General features: G+C 37.4%; 1 protein-coding gene across 21 annotated transcripts in view; it reads right to left on the bottom strand.

Moving 5' to 3' along the window:
• Window positions 1–27534, bottom strand: part of ANKS1B (ankyrin repeat and sterile alpha motif domain containing 1B) — a 1305582-nt gene that overhangs the window by 136050 nt on the left and 1141998 nt on the right. The gene's annotated exons all lie outside the window — the stretch shown is intronic.

The following is a 27534-nucleotide window of genomic DNA, read 5'->3' as shown; positions in this document are numbered from 1 at the left end:
GGAGATACTACATAAATTTTGGTCAAATGAATACATAAATACACAAATAAGCCCCATGTGGAAAGGTGAGGATTATATAGATGCATAAATAGGGAAAAGCTACATGCAGAAACTGTACATAGCTTCCTCTAAAAAGGAATTTCTTATGGAAGCAGAATCTATAACCATGAGGCAGCCACCCAGAGGAGTAATGATTTGTGCTGCTCCAGTCACTATGGGTTAGGATGAGTTTCCAGGTCAACTGGATTACCCTGATCCCTCTTTAGAGCCATTGCAAGAAATCACATCTCAAGGAAAGACTCTTCTGTCACCCAATCTCTTTTGTACTTTAGTCCAGACAGTGCGAGGCCATCTTCAAATAAAACAATCTCTTTGGCTTCGCAGACAAGAAGAATGTAATCTATTTCCTACATGTGACAACAAGAGAAAATCTCAAATGGCACAAAAATGTAATGGTAATATCCTACAGACAGGAAAGAGCTGAATCAAAATGAAATATGACCAAATGCAATCAGCAGCTAACAGTAGGAAAAAGGCAGTTGTCATCTTCATTTCTTTCATAAACTTCTTAGAGCAAATTATGTCTTTTAGAATATAAGTCAGTTTTCTTTCTGGATACGATTTCGTAAAGCTTCTGCCATTTATGGGAGGTAAAGCATTCTTCGCATCACCCAACTTTGAAGCTGGCCTGCATTCGCTTAAACATTTCATTCATGAGAGCCTGCCCTGTCTTAGCAGGGGAGCGATCTAAACACCACAATCCCAAACACCTCCATCTGACTGTCTCCTCTGTTTGTCTATCAAACCACTGATTAAAACACATTCTGCATTGATTGATTAGTAAACATGTTTCCGTAGCTCTAGACACTCAGAGTCTACAAGGAGAAAAGTCTAGACTCAAATAGATAAAAACTCGTAATTCAAAGCAGAACACACCCTGGGCCCGAGGGGGCTGGAGGAGAGGTGCCAAGTGTGGGCTGCGCATGGAACAGGAACACTGGTGTTAGGTGTGGGCTGCTTGGAACGTCCCAGGAGTAGCTTGCCTCATGTTGCAGACTAGGAATCCAGCTGTCTGGAGGTGGAAGAATCCATGGATGGTGCATATTGCAGAGACACGGTTTCAAAATCTTTTGCAGGATGCACATGTTAGAAAAGAGATCTTTAAAAAATAAAAAATCCCCTAATGGCTTTAAATGAGCATGAAGCATTCAGATGTTAATGTTTAGCTGTGTAGACAAGGTGTTTCCCAAGTTATCTCAAAAGATGATGACATGACTAATTGCCCCCTTTAAAGAAAATACCAAATACATGAACAACAAACTTCCCCGAATGTGCTGATTATCTTCTGGAATGAAGACAAAATCTGGGTTGAGCTGGAATAACCAAAAGTCAATCCACAAAGTGGAATGACATTGCTAACACACTTAGCATGAGACCTGACCCTATTTGATTACTGCTCAGCAAATGGGGGCTGTCCTGATTGATTACTATTTATCTAGTCTCTCACCAGCTGAGCCCTTTCCTCTGTTCCTGATAAAAGGGTAGGGTAGGGGACTCTGTGCCAGATAACTAATCTTTACTCAGTACCTTTTATGTTTCAGGCATTGTGTTAGGGGCTTGATGTACTGTTCTCATTTGTCTCCTCAAGAGTCCTTAGAGAGATATATTTTATAACTGTTTGTAGAAAAAAACCACGAAGAATCTGGAGATGTTACGTGTATCCAAAGGCACAAGATGATTGAGAAGCAGTGAAGATATAGACGCCAGAGCCTGAAAACACTCCATGTGTCCCACAGTAGCTTATTCTTTGGCCAAGTAGCCCTTGCACACTCCCACCTTCTCTTGAGACATGTCACCAGAGATACTCAAACCATAAGCTCCATGAGGACAGGAATTTTTTATTTTCACCATTAATTATACCCCAGTTCCTTCCACAGTGCTTGATGCGAGTTTGGTATTCAATAAATAATTATTAAGAAGTGAATAGACCCAGGGCCTGGGATGAAGTTTCTGTCTCCACCACCACCTTCCACCCATTCAAGGGTGAGATGTTCCCCTATGAGGACTGGGCATGAGTCAAAACACTCCTGGGAAGGATGAAGTCTGGGGGGGAGTTCAAGAACTCCTGAGTCCAGATAAGACTTGTGCCAACCTGGGTGACAAAGGAACTGTGAGACCCCGGATGGAGTTACAACCCGAAGATATGCCTGAGGCCTGTCTGTCAGCACTTAATTCCTTTTTCTGGTGAAAATTAAAGTAACTAAAATCCTGGAACTCCAGAGGCTTCCAGAATTGTGACAACTATCTTCAGTAGCCATCAATCTAATTAAATTTTTGCAATATTCTCATTTTGAGCTACAAAGGTACAAATTACACAAAATTGTGTGTGGAATGCATGCACATACACAGATACACACATATATATGCCTGTGTGTATGTGTGTGTATATATATATATATACACACACACATCTTTATATGTATATATATAAACATTAACATTTACACGTTAATGTTTAGCCATGTAGAAAAGGTATTTCCCAAATTATCTCAAAGGCTGATGACATAATTGTCCCCTTTAAAAAAATACTGAATACATGAAAAACAAAATTCCCTGAATGTACTGATTATCCACATATACTTGTGGGGGAGAGTCAAGTCTTAAAGCACAAAGATACCATGTCCATTACTACTTTTCCAAAAATTTCATTATTCAGCCACTCGCTGTCATTTAACTCCTTTGAACCTCACTTTGTTCTGTACAATGGGGATAATAAAACCTTCTGCTTCACATGAAGAGTACATGATGGAATATGGCAAAATGTCCTGCAAACCAGAAAGCAGTCCTGTCAATAGCCAAGATCTGCCTGACCTTTTTACTTGGGGTGTAGTACTTAAGAGGGGGTGTGCTGGACCCCAGCTCTGGCATGGCCACCAGCAGGTTTGGGAGAGCCTGTGCTTCAGTTTCTTTACCTGTAACAGGGAGATGGAAATGTACCCAGCTCCTGGAATTGTTAGAAAGATTCAATGAGAATTCAATGATACAACACATCTAAAGCACTCAGAAGAGCCCAATGCTTAAACAATGCTTAAACAAATGTTCACTGTGATTATTACTGTGCTTTTGGGATCACTGTGCAAATGACGATTCTGGTCAGCTATGCATTCCTAGAGCAGTGGAAGGGTTTGCTAGCAGCTGTCTTCAATAATACGCTGCAGTGAGCCGTAGGCAGATCCAGGCCCACAGTCCAATAAAGGTGGTGGTCCCAGAAGTTATTTTGCCAGACAGACAGAAATCAAATTGAAGAGAAGAGCTTTGCGGAGCATGTGTTCTTTACTTCCTTTTCCTCCCTCCCTCACCTTTTTCTTTCCTTTGCTATTTAAATAAGCCACTGCTTTCAGACCTGCCTGGGAGAAGATATTAGGGCAGCAGGGAGTCCAGCTGGGAGATGATCAGCGGCTGAGCCCCTGCTATTCCACCCCATCCACTCCATCTTCCCCAATTAACTGGAAATGAGTGGTGACGCCCTAACCACATTTCACTTCCTGCTAACAAAGCTTGCACAACAAATGCAAATACTTGGCTGTCAGCTTCTGTCCAGCACACAGCCTGGCTATCCATCTCATCCTTCTGCATCTATGTCAGCATCCAGGAGGCAGGCCCAGGACGACAAACCTTCTTTGTGCCACACTCAATGCCGTACCAGGCTCTGATGGTGCTTACAAAATGCCTTTGCTCCACACTAACAAGAAAGGTCCCTTATAGACCATTTTGTAAGAGGAGACATATTCTGTGCAGGCTTGTGTCATTCCTTTGATTATTCAGACTTGGAGTAGGGTCAGGGAAGGTGTTGCCATTTCATTTCTTCCTTTCTCATCTAATAAAAATTTCCTCCCACCTCTTTGAACTGAGGTCAGGTATTTTTCCCTTTTTAAAATTTGCCTCAAAGAAGTCTTCTTCATTTTTCCTTAAGAATGACTCTAATGGTCTACATTTTAACTTCTTCCTCATGTAATGTAAGCGATCTGCAAGGTTTCTTACATCTTACTCCTTTTGAATTTCAAATTCCTTTTTTTCTAAATCAATCCCATTATGGCAAGACATTATTACTTTCTGCTCACATAAATACTATCATCCATAATTTTCTCTCTTCCCTCATAAAGTGTGATTTATATTGATATTTAAAAGTAAATTCTGATATTTAGTCTAAGTACTGTCTTACATATTAATTCAATAACATAATTTCTACAATAGAAAAGTGCACAAGAGTAAAAAATATGAAATAAGCTTGATTGTTATAGACATAGTTATCTGCATTTGACCAGTGAGGAAACAAAAGCTCAGAAAAATTAGATGCCTTGCACAAATCACAAAGAAATCAGTGGGTCAGTTGAAAACTAGAACCAACATCTTCTGATCATTACACAACTTTTCTGGTTGGACTACCAAAGACCATACTAGAAAAATTATTAACGTGTGAAAATAAAAAGACATTTCAAAGTCTTTCGTATTTAACACAAAATTATTTTTCCATAAAGGATATTCAAGAAGCAGTTACACATTTGAGGAACTGTTTTTTTTTTAATTAAAAAAACATATTCTTTATCTACATCTAGATAATGTAGATCAATGATCCATCTAAATCAAGATAAGTGAGTTTGTCTTCCACAGTGGGAACAAATTACTGGAATTTAAGTGACGTGAAATCTCATCACTTTAGCAATGACAATGAATGTGATGTAGCTTTTAATATAGTACGGAAAAAGCTTGTACACTGTCACATGTGGGCCCTTAGGAACAAAGTTTAGTATATAATGAGTTATGAGCTCTATAATATTTTCATTCTAAACAGAGCTACACAGGAAATCTAGGATGTTTATAATAATATTTGATATAAATGTAAAAGATTTTAATAATTTGTTGCACAGATAAGAGCTCATCATATACCCTTTTAGTTAAGTCAAGTGACTCTGGAGTCCAGTTATACCATTAGTTCAAACACTACCAAAAACTAAATACCAACTCTTACAGGCTGAATTGCATCTCCCCAAATTCATATGTTGAAGCCCTAATCCCCAGTACCTATGAATGAGACTGTAGTTGAAGACAGGGCTTTAAAAGAGCTAATGAATGGCTGGGCATGGTGGCTCACGCTTGTAAACCCAGCACTTTGGGAGGCCGAGGCGGGCAGATTGCTTGAGATCAGGAGTTTGAGACCAGTCTGAGCAACACAGTGAAACCCTGTCTCTACTAAAAATACAAAAATTAGCTGGGCATGGTGGCATGTGCCTGCAATCTCAGCTACTCGGGATGTTAAGGCAGGAGAACCACTTGAGTCCTGGAGGTGGAGGTCGCAATGAGCTGAGATTGTGCCACTGCACTCCAGTCTGGGTGACAGAGTGAGACCCTATCTCAAAAAAAAAAAAAAAAAAAAAAAAAAAAAGCTAATTAAGTTAATATGGGGGCATTAGGGTAAGCCCTAATCCCATAAGACTGGTGTCCTATATTGAGATTAAAACACAGACATTATAGAGGGTTGACCCTGTGAGGGTAAAGTGAAAAGGGGGCCATCAGGAAGCCAAGGAGAGAGGTCTCAGAAGAGACAATCCTGCTGATACCTTGATCAGTTGATACCTTGCTGATACCTTGATCAGGGTTCTGGAGGCTGGAGGCACAGCCTCCAGAACTGTGAGACAATAAATTACTTTCGTTTTAGTCACTGTGGTACTTTGTTATGGAAGCCCTAGCAAAACTAATACACTTAACAAACTTAAAACCTACTTTCTTCCTCCAGCCTCTGTGCCTGTGTTTCATACCAACTTTTAGTTTCTCCTTGATCTGCCAGTAATACAAAGATGAGAAGGTCTGGAAGGAGGATTTAGGATAAGTTGAGAGGATCCATCTTGTAAGACCATACTTTCCTATGAAATGCTGTTTCCCCCTTGTTGCCTGGAAAACTCATCCTGAATCTTCCAGACCCACAGTTGGGTTATTCTTCAGAACCTTAATCTGTTTAGAGTGGTGCCTCTGCTACACCCTATAAATCCACCTCTGGCACAGCACATAGCACATCATGTTAGAATTGCTTCCATTGCCAACTCCTTCATGATCTTGTGAATGCTTTGAAAGGAGGGACTAATCTTCGTGGTCATGTATTTGACACCTAAGACTTACTCATTAAGTGTTTGTTGAATGAATGAATGAATGAATGAATGAAATAAAATGATCTCCATTCCTACTCAAATAAGCCTGTAAATAAGTCCCCAATACAGTTTAAGCATGGTCATATTTGTTTGTTGAGAAAGGGAAGCATTAAGTGATATAAAGTTTAAAAAAGTAATAAAATCTGCAAAAAGAAAAGTGTCTATTGATGAATGTATTAACAGGAAAGACAGTAATCGAGCATAAGAAAATGGAAAAGGTGGAAGAGGAGACCTTGACAACCTGAAAAGGTTATACCCTTGTGCAGATGTGGTGGACAAATCCTCACTTGAGGGGAGGAAACAAAGGGGCAACTGCCCTGAAACGGGCCCTAGAGCATCCAACCTAAAAACAATGTCTTCATCATGAAGTTCCAGAACCAATAATTCACACAATACCCCACTGAAAAACGATAATCATAGTCCTAGAGGTAAAAACTACTTTATTTGCCACTAAACAGAAACATGAGTGAACGGGAAATAAGCAAAATGAAATGATATGTGCGTTCTCTTCTAAAGGGCAGCAAAAGCAGTTGAGTTAATGCTAATGGCTCACATATGGTGGGTGGGGGAAAAGGATGTTGTAAGTCACAAAACCCTGGAAAGGAGCAGAAGCCTGTCGGCAAGTAAGGTGGTGATGATGGAGACAGGATGACTTGGAAACACTGTGAAAAGATGGCTTCAGATAATGGGCCATTATCTGTCTGCCTCTTTTCACTTTGACTACTGTCCTCTATAAATAATGTAGCTGGCTAATCTAAAACACACAGAATCAGTAGGAAGCCAAATATTTAGGTACCACAAAATGAGGCAAAAAAAAAAAAAAAAAAAAAAGAGCCCAGATTTTCAAACAATGAAAGTGACCCTGAAAACTGTAACTCGGCAAGTTTGCAATATTGGGAGAGCAATAAAAATCTGTTAACATCTAGAGGGAATAAACCCAAAAGAAATAAGAGGCCGAGCTTTATGAAGGAAAAAACACGGCATGCCAAATTTGATTGCTTTTCTGATGGAATTACAAGATTACTAGTTTAAGGGAGTGGAGCAGATGTGATGTATTTGAATTTTATTAGCGCATTTGGGAGAACGTCTCACACAATTTCCTTCACAAAACTAAGTGACTTTAGCTTGAACATGAACTGGGGAGATAATAAATGAAGGGTAATAATACATTACAGTCAATCTCGTTGGGAGGAAGGTGTTTAAGAGGTGACACTAAGGCTCCTGTTGTTTGGGGTGGATAGAACATTCATTTTAATGATCTGTAAAACAGGAAGAATAAGAGTGACAGAGAGGAAACATAGAGATTTATTGGACAAAAGGACTAGAAACCTGGTTAAAAATACCTGAATATAGGGAAAATGCAAGCTAACAAATATATCTGTATGTTTAGAAAAGTAAATATATTTGGAAAAATATTTGCAGAAATGCACACATGAAAGGAGAAAAATGAGAAATTAATAACACTGAAGAGTACACAGGAGAAGCTCCTTGTAATAAACTTGAATTGCCATACAGATATAAAATAAGAGATCTTAGTAACTTATACTATATCATAAAAAAGACACACATAGCTGGCCCCAAAGTAAATTTTAGGTTCAAAAAGCTAATTTTACTCCTCTTTCAATTGTATCATTATAAATTTTAACCTTCAGGTTTAGCAATAAAATGACTTAAACAGTTTAAACAAAAGTATAACTTCATAAAATGACAGCAGCATCCATCAAAAAACTGTACCATCTGTGGACTAGAAACCACCCTTTTTCATCCTAGACTTTGCCCCCTTATTCAACTCCACTGAATCACATATATTAGACAATTCTGCCTCTTTGCCTCTCTTTGGGACCTATCCTTGCTCCCTGTTCCACAGATGCTAATTTGGTTCAAGCCCTGATTCTTTCTTACCAGCATTATTACCAGAGCCCAGTATTGCAGTATCACATCTGCTCTCTGTGCTGTCAGAACAATCTTTCTGGAAAGCTGACCATGTAAATTCTCCCTGTTTAAAAGCCTCCAGTGGCTCCCCATGCCTTTTTTTTTTTTTTTTTTTTTTTTTTGAGGCGGAGTCTCGCTCAGTCGCCCAGACTGGAGTGCAGTGGCACAATCTCGGCTCACTGCAAGCTCCGCCTCCCGGGTTCACGCCATTCTCCTGCCTCAGCCTCCCAAGTAGCTGGGACTACAGGCGCCCGCCACCTCGCCAGGCTAGTTTTTTGTATTTTTAGTAGAGACGGGGTTTCACCATGTTAGCCAGGATGGTCTCAATCTCCTGACCTCGTGATCCGCCCGTCTCGGCCTCCCAAAGTGCTGGGATTACAGGCTTGAGCCACCGCGCCCGGCCTCCCCATGCCTTTTAAGACAGGCCCTCCGCATAGTGTTCAAGCCCTTGCGGATCTGGCCCCTTCTGATCTCTTTAGCTCCTCCTCTTTCCAACTCTCTCCTCCCTTTCCACACTCTGGCCTGAAGCCCTTTCAGTTCTCAGCAGCTCCGTTGTCTGTTTGCCTGTCTACCCCTCCTTGCTTCCTCCTTCAGGATGCCATGCAGATACCATATTTTGAAGGAAGCCTTCCTGGTTTCTTTCTCTCCACTCTTATTTCTTTAGTTTGCTTACCGTGCCATTTTTTCTACTCTATCTATAAATGGTGGGATGCAGGGGCTGTTTTAATCCTCTATGTTGCTAGCCTGGGACACACAGTAGGCCCTCATATACATGCTGAATAAATGGACCCAAACCACTAATACAATCAGGGACTGCCTGGGTTTGTGAGAAAAAGTGCATTGGTTTTGTGGGCTGCATGCTGGAGGTAGAAATAACCTCTAAAAGGACTACAGTGATGACACAACTGACACATTGCTGTAACAAGCCAGGGGGCAACTAGGGTGCACAACCTGTTGGCCGGTGGCTCTTGAATTCAGTTTTCCTCATTCATCTGGCCTACAAAATATCATAGTTTAGATCAAATCCTGCAGGAACCATAACAAAAACTGAAGGACAGGCTGGTCTTTAAGTACAACTTAGCAGAGCATGATGAATGCAGATTGAACCAAAGTGACCCTTCCCACCTACAAATATAATCACACCACACCTCTGCTTAAGGTCCCTTCAATGGCTTCCCATTGCTAGGAGGCTGATGTCTAACAGCCTCATGTCTCTCCTCTTCCTCACACTCACTCATATTACATTACCAGTGGCTGCCACAGGCACCACATGGTGGATGCTCTCATGCTTTCATCCATGCTGTTTCCTGTAACTGCTGGAAGTGCCCTTTACCCTCAACCCTTTCTCAGGTTTTCCTGGTGAACTCCTGATCATCCTTGAAGTCATCTCAAGTATGACCTTCTTTGAGAAGTCTCCCGCAACCTCTCTAGGTAGAGCTGAGCATGCCTCCTCAGTGCCGCCAATATACTTTGTAATCTACCATGTAATTGAACAGATTACAAAGTGCACTTGTGTCTGTTATATGCTTGCTCCTGTCCCACATTATGGGCCTTACACGTCTTTGTATTCTGGGATTCTAGCACCATGCCTGGCCCAGATCAAGGACTCAAATTATGTGTTGAATTGAATTTGTTGAATTCACATGAAAGAGAATACTTATCCAAAGCCTGAATGGCTAAAGTGGTTATCTTTGTGTTTCTTTCGACAATAGGAAGCATCATCAGAATGTACTAAAATGATCAAGAATGTGCAGAAGAACCTCCATAATCAGTAACTACAGAGATACCAAACTTTTTAGTTACATAAATTGAAGACAAGAGCAATTACAGAAGATTATATTTAATGGCCTTAGGGTACAGGTAGAAATCACATGATATTTTTAGACTGCTTTCTTTAAAAATGCATCAAAGCACTGTAAAAAGCCGAAAACAACCTTCTGGAAGCAGCATTTTATACCAGGTATTTAAATCTATTTTCACTGTGAGTTTATTCAGAGTAATTGTACAATAAAGAAAAGCACTTGGCTTCAGGTCAGTATGCATATATAGCTACATTATGCAATAAGATGACATGTAATTAACCAGAGTAGCAACACAGCCAATCTAATGGGGCCAGTTGGGGTCTGAGTGACTCATAAAAACATTATGTAGTTAAGTGATAGGCACCTACAAGAACAATGAATTGTGGTCTACCTGCAGCCTAATGAGTCCCTCCTGTGACTAAAGAGGTAATGCAAAGAGAGGTCTCAGAGACAGGGCAATGTCAATGGAAATTCTGTCTAACAAGAAGCCAAGGTATCATCTTGATTCTTATTTTCCGAAACTTCTAATGAGATAAGAAATCTCTCCAAACATACTGCTGCCAAAGTTATCAGCTTGACTCTTCCATTACCACAGATGATAATAAGAAAAAACATTAGTTAAAGCTACTTGAAGAAATTTTAAATCAACTTGAAGAAATACTTCCTGACCCATTACTCAGGTAGTATATACAGCAGGTTGACTATTCATAAGTGAAAACTAATGGTGGAAGAAATCCAATTAGCTTTCTTCCTTTTCCTTCAAGGATGTATACATGGCAAGCATGCATGAATTAATATAGTCATGAACAAGAAATATTATCTCTTTTGTAAAGCTCAAGGTTTACCGTCTCATTGTGTTTGGTTTTGGGAACGTAGTTTTGGTTTTGTTTGCTTAAGAGATGGAAGAATTCCAGTTCTGAAAGAATTCAAGCTATAAACAGGAAAGTATCCTTCAATAATTGTCCCAGTGACCCCTATTTTTATCAAGAAGCATCTACCAACTGTCATACTTGCTAATGTGGCAACAATTATTTTAATCTTAAAATTTTAAGTAAGAAAAAAATGAATATGGAGCCATTTAATCACAAATTCATCCTCTATTTCCCAACACCACTTATTCCATATATATTTACTGAATATAAATATACTAGGCCTCAGTGGAAACATGAAGGATATGCAAGACTCAGTACCTGCCTTTAAATAGCTTACAATCTACTAGAGGAATGAAATCTGTCGCCCACTCTTTTATTTTCTTCTTCAAAATGGTTTGAGTATATACAGTATACTCTAAAGGTTTAATTAAAATGGAATATATAAAAATCTGGATGATACATACTAAAATGTAGTCTGGAAGAGGGAAGAGGGATAGCAAATTATTCTTTTTGCTCTCCACATTTTCTAATTTTTTTCTCTAATGAGGATGCACTACTTGTGTAAAAAGGAGAATAAAGTTACCTAATGAAAGATGGAAAAAAAAAAAAAAAAACCTCAATCTGGTTAGCCTGATATTTTGTCCTTTTGAACACTTAAAAGGCCCCACTACCAGGCAGAGGTTGCTATGAGCTGAGATGGTTCCACTGCACTCCAAACTGGGTGACAGAATGAGACCCTGTCTCAAAACACACAAATGCCCCATTGCCTAAACTCCTGAAAAAATCAATACAGGGTTATTGACAAAATTTATTATTATTGCCTATCTGGTGATCTGCTTCTCCCCTACCAGTGAGGAGGCTTCTTGAAGTCAGGGACTCTGTCTTTGCTATCTTGTGTGTTCAATTCCTAACAGGGATCACAGCACACTATCGATAGGTAATAAACCTATGGGGAAGACGGGAGGATAGGAGAGCAGGAAGAGAGCAGGGAAAGCTGAAGGCACACACACTTCTGAGGCTTTTGTTAAAATTAAGTATTTAATGTGATCACTTTGGGGAAACAACATTGATTGAAGTGACGGGAGGCATGAAAATGACATAATTGATATGACTAATAATTTTATTCTTCAACCAAATCTACTCTTGGCCAGAGTGCCCCTTTGAGAGACAATGGTTCATATCAGGGAGCAATTTGCTTTCACCCCTTGCATACAAAACAGGTTTCAAAACCTAAGTAATTTTAGAACAAAATGAAAATTGTAATGCCTTCATTTTTAAACTTTTTTCAATGCAGAGACTCTAACAAAGCACATCTAATGAACAGGGCATCATATTGCCTACTGTGTGTGTCAGTGGTGCCTTCTGGCGTTGTGCAGAAGACAACCTGTGAGGCCATATTTAGCCACTCTGGGCTTGCTTCAGGCTTTAAATTCTTGTTGTTAAACTTAATTTTTCAGATCCATATGGTTTGGAAGCATCACGCTTATGGTCCTCACTGTGGTGATGTATTGACCTTTGTGGACTAAGGATGAAAGTTGGTCTGAAATAAGTACAGGAACCTTCATAAAATAATAGCCAGCATTAACTGAGCACCTACCACCCGTCAGAGGGCTATCCATCTATGTACCTATCTAATATTTAGTCTTCAGAATAACTGTGCAAGGTAGATGTCATCACCATTTTACAGATGAGCAAAAGAAGTCTTAGAGAGGTTTAGCTTAGTAATTTTTCCAAAAGCACACACAGCTAATAAGTCACAGAGTGAGGATGTAATTTAAGGTCTGATGAGCAACCCCAATATCTCATTCATCCTCACCTTTCCTCTGAAGAAATGCAGCAGCTTGTCTCATGTATTTTTATAACACTGGCATGTTATAAAAATTTAACCTTTTTGTTTTGCAGTTCCTCATTTTTCTTTATGTATGTCTCTTGCTTCTTGTGTTTTTCCCCCTCTTCTCCAATATCAATTCCTATTTCTCTTATGTTTTTGTGGCATTTGAGAAACCTTTGTTGAAAATTCTTTGGCAGTGTCTGCAAGTCTTCTGAGACAAAGTGCCATAAAGATAATGTTTAAATAAAATACCACATAGTACAGACAATTACATTTAGGCTTTCAGTCACCCTGAATACTGGACAAATTCTCTTGGAATCTTCATACTGACATACACAGGACACACACACATGCACACATATGATTAGAATCATTTTTTCCAATCAGAAATGACATTTGCTTCTGAAATGATTAAATATTACTCTCACCATCAGCCAAGATTTCCATGACACCTGAATAAACAAAAAAGGCGTTGATTGCTGAGATTCTTTGGTTTTTCTCTTCCTTTGCACAGTAGGAAAAGTAATGATTAAAAGTATAAAACACATATGAACGATACAAAACAGAACTATCTCCAATGCTTTGAAGAATGTAGTCTTCATATCTACCAGGGTGCTAACCTTCCGAAAGCTACAAAATCAATCCTAAAAGTTTTATTTCCCATGGCGACAGAGCCCTTTTTTAAGTCAGTAAATACTAAAAGTGAGACAATAACAGCTTATATTTACGATTACCAAGTTTCTCTATAGGAGACAGGCTCAGGTATTAAGAGGAAAACAAATATTCATTAAAATAATTTAAAATAATTTAGCAACAACAAAAGATACATGTGATGATGAAAGTCTGTTCAAATAACAAGTGACTAAAATAAGAGTGCTGATACAAAGGAAGGTAGCACCGACATGGAACTGGGTTTTGGTAACAATATGACAACCAGGAATAAAAATATAAATCAAACTTAACTGGAATGCATAAGTATACCCAGCTTTACAAGATGGGCAGGTTCCTAAAAAGCTTTGTATAAATACAGTTGCTCCCCGACCCCCACAATTACCAGAAGGAGAGAGAGAGAGACCTAATGAAATCTTGCAGTAAATTCTAAATTATAAAGAGAAAAAAATTTTTGAATGGCAAACTGTCACTGCTTTAATTCCCTGCTTGAAAAGCCTTTTTTAAAAAAAATTTTATAATGAATGACGATTTGAATAGCAGTATATTTTCTAAAAATTAGGCAAACATGTATATCACTGCAAATAATATGGAAAATAGTATGGGAAGTGCAGAAAACCCTCAAAGAGCTAATTTCCATTTTATGTTTGGTATTTAAATGCCACATTGATAACTGAACACTGTAGTATAAATAAATTATTGTTAAACTGTCTTATAAATTGCTCAGTCCTTCAGTCCATAGTCAATAAAATATAGGCCTTGCCTGTGGTTTACTGAAGACTATAGAAATTCAGAGTAATCAATCATTCCAGGTGGCTTTTATAGCTTTCCAGGCAGCAAGAGCTATATTTTACTGAACTAGGCATTTAATTAGTGGGTATTATTAAAGTGTAATTTTCCATATTAAATTGTTTTCTATATAAATTGGCTTCCTGGTATTCTGCCTTGTAATGACAGGGTTATTTTGCATTCACTCTTGTAGAGAACAGGTAATAACTCATCCTTGTGTCTGTTTTTTGATTCCACAGAATGTTATTCTTTCTGCTGTCATCAAGAAATAGTTTCTGAACAAATATTACCCAAGATTTTTCTTATGCTATTGTCCTATAAACTCAATATTTTAAGACTAACCTGAATGCTAATATTATATATTGTGATATTTCTTATGTTATAAAGGAAATTGTACCATAATTTCTAATTGTAGACTAATCACAGCCATTCTACCACAAAAATGTCATGTTCAATACTTTTTCCCATTACAGTATAAAACACCATTTGACCTTTTATTTTAAAAAGACTGTGACAAATGAATATTAATTTAATGCATAAAGTCTATCTAAAAATGATTTAGATTTACCAGCATAAATGACAGAGGTAAATGAATATGGAATAAGTATATACTTCACCTGTTTCCTGGCATATGTGAAGAAGAATTGAAGCAAATGAATCTATCTCATGTAAGGCAAGTATTATGGAGAAACTCCAGAATCAGTGGAAAGAGATATTTTTGCCGTCTCTTACTACGGAAATTCACTGTTACAATCCTTAAAGTTGCAGATCTTTTCTTTAATAATAACTTCTGCTTAAAAATCTCTAACAAGAAAGATACCATTGCTGATTACATAACATTGGTGATATACTACTGTGATTTTTTCAGTTCTGTACCAAAAGACAAGAAAAAAACAAAAAACGAAACGATAAATTCTGCCAATGTTTTTAAACAAGAATGTCTTCTACATCAAGTGCTACTTTCAGATACAAGGCTACAGTGCTTGAACAATTTTAGTATTAGAAACAGTAAGTGATACAAAGAGTAAAAACAATTTTCAAAAAAAAATCAAACTTTTATAACATTTACGTAGACACCATAGAGGACAAAACATCCATTTCCAGATGATGTGCAATATAATTAGTTGGAAAGGTATGGCAATGCTTTTGATTATATCAGCCAGTTGCAAGGATTGTCAAATAAACAAGCTAGCTATTGCAGCTTTGCTAGAAAAATGATCATCTTAGTGGCAAAGATTAATAACTGCTTTTTAAAAAGACAAAAAACTAGCTTTGTGATTTACTGTGTACTTTCTCAAGAATGCACAGTAAGTAAATCAACAGTTCGTCTAATCATTATCAATGTGGCATACTTTAATATATTGGATATAAATAATTGTCACTAAAAAATCATCTGCTGCATGTTCAGATGAAGCTATAGCGATCTCTGCCTTGTTACCTAGCAACTGGGCAAGTAACTGCCATACTACCAAAAAAAAAAAAATTCCTTATTATTTAGGTAGAGAGAATGATCATAAAACTCCATATTAAGATGTTAATGAAGCCAAGATGTATATTAAGATAACAACAGCTAATGATTTTAGATGCCCCTATGGCCTTGGTTTTGAAATACCATGCAGTAATGAAAACTGTAAAGATTTAAATCTATTATTTCAGCTGGTCACAAACAACAATACTCTTTAGAGTGTATTTTTAAACGACCACTGTTATTAATTTTTTATTTGTACTCTTTCACAGACAAAGGAATTTCAACCAGATCTTCTGTACTGAGTCTACTTACTGAAAGGGCGATGCTTACTTGTTTAAATACAATAAAACTGTTCTGAGTAATTAGTTCACTGCAAGGGATCCCAAATTATTTCTTATATTTCATATAACAGCTTAATGTATTAAATTTATAACATCTGGAGGAATCTGGCTTAAGTTCTGTTTCAATTTTGCTAAAAATCTGGATTCCAAGATTGTGTATACAATCTCTCTTAAAAAGCAATAGGGGATTAGGGCAATTATAAAATTTCACTTCTGAGGTCCAAAATTCAGCACATGACCAGTCTTCAGGCCTCAATCTGAAAGTAATTCTTTCGGGCGTGTGATGAAGGCTGACTGGTCAGAGCCCATATGACGATGGTCACATGAGAGTAAGGAAACCACTCATCACTGCAACAAACAGAGACTGTTTTGTGAACAGACAGAGCTGTGCTTGATGAAGCCTTCACAGGAATCCAAACCCCATAGCTTACATGGCATTCCTATGTTGATTTAATGGGTGATGCTTTTATTTATATTCACTTACAGTGCAGCCAGAGACACAATTCAAGAAAGTTCTTCAAATTATTGCATGGAATTAATATAGAGAAGAATAATTAAGGAAGAACTAAGCTGGAAATGAAGTACTTAGAATCCATCCCATTGTCTTCATTGGTTTTTATTCATTCTCACATTACCACTAAGCCCATCTTGATTTGATAAGTAATTGTATTAAATGTGTTAAATAAATCAGATTTATTCAAAATCAGTAGTAGAGGGGGGAAAATCTGTTTGAGTTGGGGTGTGGGTTTTAGGAGGAGGCAGCAGTTCATACACCCCAAGGTTTCTGAGAATTGGTTGAAGATAATTGGTCATGTGTCTCCCATCTTGCTTGAGAGAAATAGAAATGTTTCATATGGTTTCAGTGTTTTTCTTTTAAACAAGTACTTCAAATATGTTATTTCCTTCAATGCTCACAGCTCCATAACCCAGGAGATAATGTATCAATATTGCCATTTGACTCATAGGGAACTGAAGCTAGACAGTAGCCCTCTGAAGGCCACACAAGATGGGAAGCAACAGAGCTGGGACTCACGTCTTGATCCCTGCTTCAATGTCTCTTATACAATATTATGCTTTTAATTTGAGTGAAATTATTTCATTACATAAAAAAGCTGAATTTCATTACCTATATGTTCTCTGTACAAACATATACAACTGAATTTAAAAAATGATGTGTCTCTAATGTGCAAGACACTTTCAGAGTGAAACAATGTCACAAAGGTTATTGTCTCTGCCCTCAAGTAGCCTATAGTCTCATAAAGAATACAACACACGTATGCAAATACCAAACATAAAGCACAAAAAATGCTGGGAGTTCAGGGAAGGGCTGGAATACTTCTGTAATTACTCACCTTAAAGACCTGGAACAAAAGATAGGATTTGAAAGAGCATGAGCAATAACATGAGGGAAGATACGTTTGGGATACAATCCTAGAGGACCCAAATCTCTACAGTTTACCCCTGATGCCAGGTTGCCTTTGTTTTGTAATGCTTCATCTTCCCCGAACATAAAAGGGTCAATTTCTATTTGCTTTGGTAAATTAAGATCATTAAAGCATTTCTAAAGTTTCTTGATAAAACTTTACAATTAAAGATAAATTATGTTGAAAAGTTAAAGGGAAGGTTGGCTTTACAAATTAGGAGCCTAAAGCCCAAAGAGATTAAGTAGTTGGAAGCTGCACAACAATATAATTTCTTATAAAAGTAAATATCTGGCCCGGTGCGGTGGCTCAAGCCTGTAATCCCAGCATTTTGGGAGGTTGAGATGGGCGGATCACGAGGTCAGGAAACCGAGACCATCCCGGCTAACACGGTGAAACCCCGTCTGTATTAAAAAAAAAAAAATACAAAAAACTAGCCAGGTGAAGTGGTGGGCACCTGTAGTCCCAGCTACTTGGGAGGCTGAGGCAGGAGAATGGCATAAACCCGGCAGGCGGAGCTTGCAGTGAGCTGAGATCCGGCCATTGCACTCCAGCCTGGGCGACTGAGCAAGACTCCGCCTCAAAAAAAAAAAAAAAAAAGTAAATATCTATAAAGTGCATAGAACAGTGCTTATCACACCAGAAGGATTATATGTGTTTGATACTGTTATTTTTTATTAGTATAATTATTATTAGAAGTATTGGATCTAGAATCTGTTTTTTGATTTCCAGAAAATGTTCTTTTCACTAAGCACATTACCTCAAAATAAAGCATTGTTTTAAGATGCTTTGTTTTTACATGCACCATGTACATCTTCTAAGAGCCAAAGCTGTATTTTAATGATAAAGGTGTGTATTAAATGAAGATGTATATGTAGATTTGCATTAAAAGCAGACAAATGGAGTCTTCATAACTAGTAATTTATAGCTATTTATTTAAAATCAAATCTGTATCACCTTCAAATATATACCATTTACATGCTAACAGCTAAACATAATTCAGAATGGTATCCCAAAGGAAACACTTTACTAGTGTTACCCTATAGACCAAGATGTGTAAACTTTCCTATCTTTAAATATTTTCTCTGAGTTACATTTTCACTAATTCATATCAACCATTAACTTGTTATTTTTATTTTTGTAACATTAACTTTACATATATATAACCTGATACGTTTGTACTGAAAGATTTCAGATATTTGTTGGATTAAGAAAAGTTTACTCTGAGCCTAAAGAGTTCATACATATGTACTTCTTGATCTTGATTAGCATATAGTCATCATACGCTTCTCTGTACTTACATTCTCTCTCCCTAGCTGGTCTCATCTAGGCACGTGGCTTTAGATACTATCTATTTGGGGAGTCTCTCAGATGTATATCTAGCATCCTGATCTTTCCCCTGAGTTCCAGACTAGTTGACCATTGCAATGATCTGCATGACAATTCCACATGGATGTCAAGTTTCTCAAACTTAAAATACTGAAAAAAACTCTTGCTTCCTTCTTTCACTACTAGCCTAATCTGTTCATCATCCACTCAGTTGCACAGGCCCCAGATTTAGAAGTCATTCATAACTCCTCCCTTTCTCTCATCTTTCACATTAATTCATTAGCAAGATCTCTAGGTTCCATCTCTAAAATATACATTCCAGAGTCTGATTTAAGATGGCAAATTTAAACTGCTTCACAGAACTTCCCTTCCTCAATATCTAACCAAAGGAGAAAAAAAGAGTAAACATTAGTAAAAGGAAAAAAAAAGTTCCAATAGGAACCACTCAAAGAAAGGAACATTAACAACTATAATAAACTTCAAAACTGGCAGCCAAAGAAAGAGACAGAAGATTCTGGAACAGGATAAAGAGACACAGTGTTGCTTGGTTCTTAACCCTGTGTTTACCCCTAGAGAGGTAAACAAAATTCTGAGACTTTTTGCTAATAACTCTAAATTAGAGAAAACCACATTCAGTCAATATCCTTATGTTTCCTTTCTCTACTAAGGAGTAACAGAAACATGTGCCATGAAAGAAAAAGATCAAAGGGCTGATTCAATAGAAGTGAACACTCCAGGGCTGCCCACTATTTTGGGGAAACCCATCAAGTCCCAGGTTATCTCGAGGATAGCTACTATCTCGAGGATAGCTACTAGCTCTTACAGAACCCTTTAGTTAATTATAAAAAGGCTATCCTTGGTATCTCTCCCTCCACCATTCCCTTGCCCACCCCATCAATTTGGTGAAATAAAGGCTGATAATGGAGACAATTAATGCAAGCTAAGGAAGCATGGCCCAGGAAATCGAACAAAGATTGCATACAGCTTGAGTTGAGCTGAGCTGTCTACCTCCCCCTGCAATTTCTTTAGGTTGCAGAAAAGTGGATAGATCCAAGCAATAAAACATAGCTCAAAAAGGAAGCAAACTGGTCTCCAAGAAGGTGGGAAGAAATTTAAGAAGCTACTCACACTATGTCTGGGGAAAGCTGCCCAGGCACCAGCAAGATGAAAAGAAATCGCACCGCAGATATGCAAGCATTCTAAGGGAGGGAGGCAGGAGGAGGGAAAAGAGAGGAAGGAAAGAGGGAAGGAGAGAGAGAGCAATAAAGTGAAGAAAAAATATGAAATGAAAGTATCATAGCACATAGAAATTAAATCTAGAATTTTATTCAAATAAACAGTAAGAAATCCTCACACAAACTTCCCACTGTAGAATGAGTTCAATGAAAATTGAAGTTACAAACTTCCCACTGTAGAATAATGAGTTCAATGAAAATTGAAGTTTAAAGACAGAATAATGACGCAATCTAAATGAGATGAAAAAGGATATTGTGGACGTAAGAAAGCAAATTAAGGACTAAAGACCATAATTTTAGAATCAATAAACAAATCAGAACATCAGAAGCAGAGCAGACACTTCTGACAGTTGATTACTGACACAGAAGCAAGGACTCATGTACCATGAATGGACATGAAAAAAAAAAAAATGGACATGAAAATGACAACAGATTTTCATCAAATGATAAATTAATAGATATGGAAGAGATGAAAGATGATCCAAAATAAGGATAAGTGATGTTCCTGAAGTAGGTAACAATATAAGCAGAATAAAAGGTATTTTCAAAGATATGATACAGTATCTGATTTAAATAACACACCATGTTATGGAAAATTCTTAAGCAGACCATCTAACACCTCCACATATCTTAGCTATGTTATTAAGCTATGTGGATAAAGAAAGAATTCCTTGGGATAAAGGCAGAAAAGTAAAATCACCTACAAAGGGTGGTCTCAGACTACACAGCAATATTCAATGCTATTAAAAAATGAAGTAATAGCTGCAAAATTACAATAGAAAGAATACGTGACATAAGAATACAACATTCAGCCAAGATACACTGTTCTACTACAAAAGCAATAGGAAGACATTCTCCAAAAACAAACAGACAAACAAAAAACTCACAAATGCAGAATCCATGGGTCTTTCTTTAAAAAATAAAAGGAACAAAAAGCAGTTGGCAATGAAATCTAGGCAATTCAGTGATGAATCAAAGAACTCAGTCAGAACGAAGAAGATATACTAAAGGGCTGGGAGGCAATGGATCCATTTGAACATAGGGATTTATACTAAATAACCATAGTAATTATGATTACAGAATAGAAAGTAAATATTATAAACACAGGCAATATAAATTAGTTAAAATTGTTAGCTGAGGAGAGGAGATGGGCAAAAGCATTACCTTTCATAGCAAGGAATCAATCTGATGTGTTTAAAACTGGAATATGCAGCTTAAAAATATAATTCCAACTCTGAGGTGAATTTACTGTAATGCTAACGAAGCTTAAGTTTCAAAGTTTTTAATCCACACAGGTGATTTGCTTTTTCCCATGCCCTGGAAGGGGTCACAGCAGAGTGTTCACATTGTCATGTTTTTGTAAAATTTGTAAAATATACTCCATTTTCTTAAAGAAGGCCCCCAAATTGTATAACCTTTCCACAGAAATCTTGATCCACTCCTGATTAAACCTCTTAACATTTTTCATAGCATTTTTTCTTAACTATAAGGGAAAATAATAACTCCTATAATAAGGAGACACTTTTTGGAAGTTCAACAATTATTTAGTTTTTCTTACCTTTATTTTTTTCTGCTGTTAAATACAATAAAACCACTTTTTTGGAGACAGTCTCACTCTGTCTCCCAGGCTGGAGTGTAGTGGTGCAATCTTGGTTCACTGCAACCTCTGTCTCCTGGGTTCATGCGATTCTCATGCCTCAGCCTCCTGAGTGGTTGGGATTACAGGTGTGTGCCACCACACCCAGCTAATTTCTAAAAAATATTTTTAGTAGAGACAGGACTTGGCCATGTTGGCCAGACTGGTCTTGAACTTCTGGCCTCAAGTTATCCACCTGCTTCAGCCTACCAAAGTGTTGGGATTACAGGCATGAGCCACCAATAAAATAAATTTTACTAATTTTTGTTTAAAAACAGCATCAGCAGTATGACTCCAGGGTTATAAAGTATTTCTTTCTATCTGCACGATCATATAGCAATCCCTTTGCACATATTTATAGAAAGATGTCTTAAATGATATAAGTCTACTGCTAATGGTGGTTATTTCTGGGGAGTGGCATTTGGGGTAATTTAAAACATTTAATCTTCGTATTACGTGCATTGTCTGAATTATTTATTGTGATCATATAACAAATATTGCAAAAATAATACATTTTTTTCCTTCAAATGCCAAGATAGTAACGGATATTATTTTGGATGGTGAGAACTATAGAGAATTGTTATTTTCTACTTTGTATTTCCCTGTGTTTTTAAAATTTCAAAAATGTTTTCCAAAATTTGATATTCTGAATCATTCCACATCTCTTCCTTTTTCTTTTTCCAGCCAAATCACTATTATATCTCACCTGGACTACCCTCACAGTCTTCTGTGTGGTCTCACCTGTGTCCATCCTAGCCCTGGTATTACCCAGTCTTTACACAGCAGTCAGGGTATGCTCTTCAAATGTAAAACGACCACTCCTCTGCTTTACATTCTCCAGCTGCTTCATACTGTTTTTAGAACAAAACCCAAATTCGTTGCCGTGACCAGCAAGGCTGACCTGAGCTGACCAGGATCCAGTCACGCTGGACTGCTCTCTGTCCCCCAAACACTGCACTTGTTCCCCCTGGAAGATATTCCATACGCTGTTCCCCTGGCCTGGGGTGTTCTTTCTCCAGCATCTCCGTATAACTGGTTCCTTCTATTCAGGTCTCTGTCGGAAGGCCACCTTCTCAGGGAGACCTCCAAATTTTCTAAGAGTAGCATCTTTCTCCCTCCATTTCCCTCTCCAGTGCTTCACTGCTGGATGGCCTTCACGGCCTTTATCACCATCTGAAATGATCATCTCCACTTATTTATTTACTTGTTTTGTATCAATCCTCTCCCACTAAATATCTGTTCTAGAAAACTAGGACCTTGTCTATCTTGTTCATCATTGTATCTCCTGCTCAAAGAATGTGCCCAGAAGATAGCAGACACTTAATATTTCTTCCTCAATGGATACACACAGAGATTGTTCCTCAGCTTAAAAAGGCTTGTGTTTGCAAAGCTGTCTTTTAAGTCAGTTTAGAATTCAGAATGCATATTCTTTCAAATGAGCCACAGTACAAGTAATAATTCAATATCAAGCCTAGCTCACAAAAGTCTACTGGACCCATAACAGGTTAAACTTCTGTATATCTGCAACAAAAATGCTAGAAAATCAACATGATGAATTATCACTGGGAAAATAGGAAATTAAAAAGAAACATTTCAACTGATCTAAATATGAGCAAACTATGACTATTGTTTCTCTCTCACATTGGTGGAGACTTTTGTGGATATTCTGAAGGGGGACGTCAGAGCAATTTTTTTTTTTTTTTTGAGACACTGTTGCCCAGGATGGAGTACAATGGCACAATCTTGGCTCACTGCAACCTCCACCTCCTGGGCTCAAGCGATTCTCCTGCCTCAGCCTCCTGAGTAGCTGAGATAACAGGCGCCCGCCACCATGCTCGGTTAATCTTTGCATTTTTTGTATAGACCGGTTTCACCATGTTGCCCAGGCTGGTTTCAAACTCCTGGGCTCAAGTGATCCACCTGCCTCAGGGTCTAAAGTGCTGAGATTACAGGCGTGATTTAGAACATGCACTTTTGCTTCTGCTGATTCAAGTTTTGTTTTGATATTCTCTGCATTTCCTCCTATTTCCGTATGAGAAAACCACCAGTTCATCTTTGCTGTGTAACTTCATTCAAATATGTGTAGCTTTTGGCTCCTTTGATAACAGACGCACCACTGTGAATGCTTATCTATTACTTGAGTCACTGTTTGTGTCAAAAATGTAAAAGTGGAATGAACAGAGGTATTAGGAAGAGGGGCTCAGAAGGAAAGGGATTAAAGAGGATGTGTGATTGGAAAGACATTTGAGCTAAGAGCAGTGAACGAGAGGAAAGAACAAGTTAATGATGAATGATCAGGAGAAGATAGGGAAGACGACTTCTTCCTACTAGCTACTAGGAAATTTTATCTTCCAAGCCAGCTTGGCTCCTGTCTAGAGTAGCTCTGGGTGGGTAAATGGTGGGAGGGCCAGTTTGTAAATAATGTTGAAATTTAAGAGACTATATATTATCTAATTTGAGGCTTTGTCCCAAATTTGGTTCAGAGTGAGTTTTTATGACTAATCTACCACTAGGGTGAAATAAATAGCATCATTCATATCAGGAATACCAACCAATCCCATAGGAGATATCGAAGAGACAATTCCAACCTTCTATTCTGGAGTAAAGCTATAGTGCAAGAAAATGATTTGAACCAATTATTTTCATACTAAGTTGACAGTTAAGACAGAATACATATTTATATATATATAAATTTATATATATATACAGAATTATATATATATATAATAATATATATATATAAATATATAAATAAAGAGCCAAGAGATACTGCATATGGTCTGCAAGTCTTTTCTGGAGAAATGATTCATGAAGATAAAGAGAAGTGGCTTATTTTTACAGTTACATTTTATATTTCTAGAAAAATAACTACAACATGGTCTTGATGTCTAAACATAGGGAAATGAGACTTTTATGAACGTTACACAACACAAAACATAACCACCTGTTGCAGTTACAACTACGTGCAAGTCATTCTCAAGCCTTAACTAAAACCAAAAACAGATAATAAAACTCATGGTTACAAACATTATTCTAATTGAAAGCTATACTTTGAAAATAACTGAATGCTCATATATTCTTAAAATACAATGTTCTCTTGCCAAGAAAGAGTGTTGGTCTTAAAACGGCCACAAAACCTAGCCCCGACCAACGTTACTAGAGCTACAGAATCAAGCACCCTCCAAATATATGGCCAAGCAGCCCTTGGGAGCGCCTAATGAGTCCAACAGAGTCTTCCCATGTGTCTCAAAGGCTGCCTTCTGTAGTGACAGAGGTGATAGAATATGGTAAAGTTGCGTCTAGGAAAATATCAATGTTGTCCCTGATTTCCCAGAGAATGTTCTTGTGGCTTATCATCTGAGGTTAGTAGTTTCAGTTTAGTACACTAATTTCAAATACTAAAGAGATGAATCCATTAACGTCATCTACAGAAAAATTGTTTTGAGATTTACCCAAAAAACAAACACACTATAACAAATTTCATAACAGAGAAGATTAGAACATGCACTTTTGCTTCTGCTGGTTCTCTGCATTTCCTATTTCCATATGAGAAAATCACCAGTATGTCTTTGCTGTGTAAATACCAGCACTGAGAAATACTGGCCAAACATAAAGACTTTTAGAGAATTAAGTTTTGATATTCATCTAAAGAAGTCAATATATTCTTACAATTTTTTAAAGAAAAAAAAGAACTCAGCTTAATCATATATTTGACTTGTAAAAAATCATCTCATGATTCCATGAAGATAGAGAAAAAAATCAGATGAACAGGAATGGTTTTCATTTCACACTGGAATTATAAGAAAGGTTAATTTTTGCATAAAAATTATATATACATAAAAATAGATTTCTGGAACAATGCATTATTGACAGTTACGTGGAAAGATAAAGGCATTCATGTAAATGTTCTTTCTCAAGCAAATTACTAAATATATTGACAGTACTGCACTTTGAAAACAACCATTTTAAGGAAACCAAATATACATACAAAAGTAAAGACAATAGCCAATGTAATGTTTCACTCAGTGCATATTCACTCAAATATGCATACATTTTTATTCAGTTTATTGATATATACTGCCATTAAATTAAATAGCAAACACTTATGCTTTGTTATTGGCTATTGTCCACAGAGGGAAAAAAATGGGTAGCCAACTGGAGTCTATTCACACTTCTGTTCATTACTAGTGGTCCATGGAAGATGTTAATAGCACTTGTACATATTAACCAAGTCTAAGCTACTGCTTAAAATTCAAAATGTGTAAAAACCAGACACACCTATACAAATACAAATGTTTTACTCATGATCATTAATGACTTTAATCAAGCAGATCTTCTAATTAATTTTGCTAATTGTTTGTTCCTCTCAGGACATTTATTGGTTTGATGGATATTACTACGACATATGTTGATGCCAGCATCTCGTCAGAAATGAGGGCATCAATAAACTCTCCTTAGTGTTTCTACAGAATGTGCCAATGCTACAAACACCATCAATGCCACAGCATTTATTTCAATAGAAGATTTTGAGAACATGTGTGTCTTTCATTTAGAGAAAGGATAAACCTACTTCGAAACACACGGTGCTCAAAATCGCTTATTCAATGAATGGTGCAATGAGAATGGCTTGATAACAAACTGGAAAACATCTGCCAACATTTAAAATAGAATAATAACATCATAAATGATTATTAGGAATGCCTTCCCCCACAATGTACTGTCAATTTATACCCTATTTCGAGTATGCAGAGTAACTTTACACAAAATACAGTCCTGCTATCTTAAAGGAAGTGATCCCCTAAATATTTCTGACCAAAGGTAATCATATGCAGTAAATTAATAGACAAGAAATGTATCAGAATTCGATTCATGTATAGAAATTTGGCTAAACTTGCAAACTTTTATGTTGTGAATAACTATTCAGAGATTGTCACTTTAAACTGCTGACAAATGAATGCACTTATGCAGTTTTATTTTTAAAAACTAATTATCCCAAAATATATTAAATATCATGCTGTATCCATATTTCAAAATTATTTTAATGGAGATTTGATCTCCAGGTAGAGGCGAAACACTGTTTTCTCCTTCTGGCCCCCATTAGGGAAACTGTAACAGTATGGGTGTCTCCCATTTCTGACACATGAATCTATTGTCACTCTACTGTCATGGCTTAAGAAAAAAATATTGCTTCTACTCAAGGTGCCAAACTGCACCAAGCAAAGTAACTCCAATGCAGTAAAATTAAGTTTGGCAACTAGCAACTGCAGGACAAAGTTTCCATCCTTGAACAAGGAGCATTGATACTTCACTCCCCCACCCAGCATCATATTTCCCTCCGCATTCTGAAGGTTTTTTTTTGTTTTGTTTTGTTTTTTTTAAATATTTGTAACAATGTTTTTGTATGACACTGGCATCAAGTCTCCCAGGCAGCATGCATCTGTTTTAATTTCATTTGTATTCGTTCCTCCTTTCTTCTCCATCTGAGTCCAAGAGAATCACTACTAACACACCCAGCACTACTCAGGATAGACAACGACAGAATGAAACACTTCGGAAGAAGCCTTTCCGGTGGCATAGTGCCAGCACTACTCATTATAGCTTATTTTATCACAGAGCCGTCAACATTACGGACTCGAATAACCCAGATACCAGCGGCATCCCCTTGCACAAGCTCATCTGCGGAGTACAAGGAATACAGATTTGGAAGACACCTCTGAGAGGTTTTCTAATCTTTCCTCTCTTCCTTCTGACTTTCAACTTTAACGTGAATCTACCCGAAAGAAGAGAACTAGACTTTCTTAGTAACTTGTGCAAACCTTCAGAAAAGTCTTAGGTTGTACCTAAATTCCTCATGTTGCCATTCCAACACTATTTCCTGTAGTTTTCCCTTTCCGGACGCAGAAGTCCACAGAGCAAGTATCCTTATAAGTGTTTAAGAATCATTAAGCAATTCCAAAGTTCCCCTGCCTCTAATCCACTGAACCAACGTGCCCGGCGCACATAAGC

The sequence above is a fragment of the Trachypithecus francoisi genome, unplaced genomic scaffold, assembly GCF_009764315.1.
Source record: "Trachypithecus francoisi isolate TF-2019V2 unplaced genomic scaffold, Tfra_2.0 Lachesis_group11, whole genome shotgun sequence".
NCBI lineage: Eukaryota > Metazoa > Chordata > Mammalia > Primates > Cercopithecidae > Trachypithecus > Trachypithecus francoisi.
This window is presented reverse-complemented; position numbering and strand designations above follow the sequence as displayed.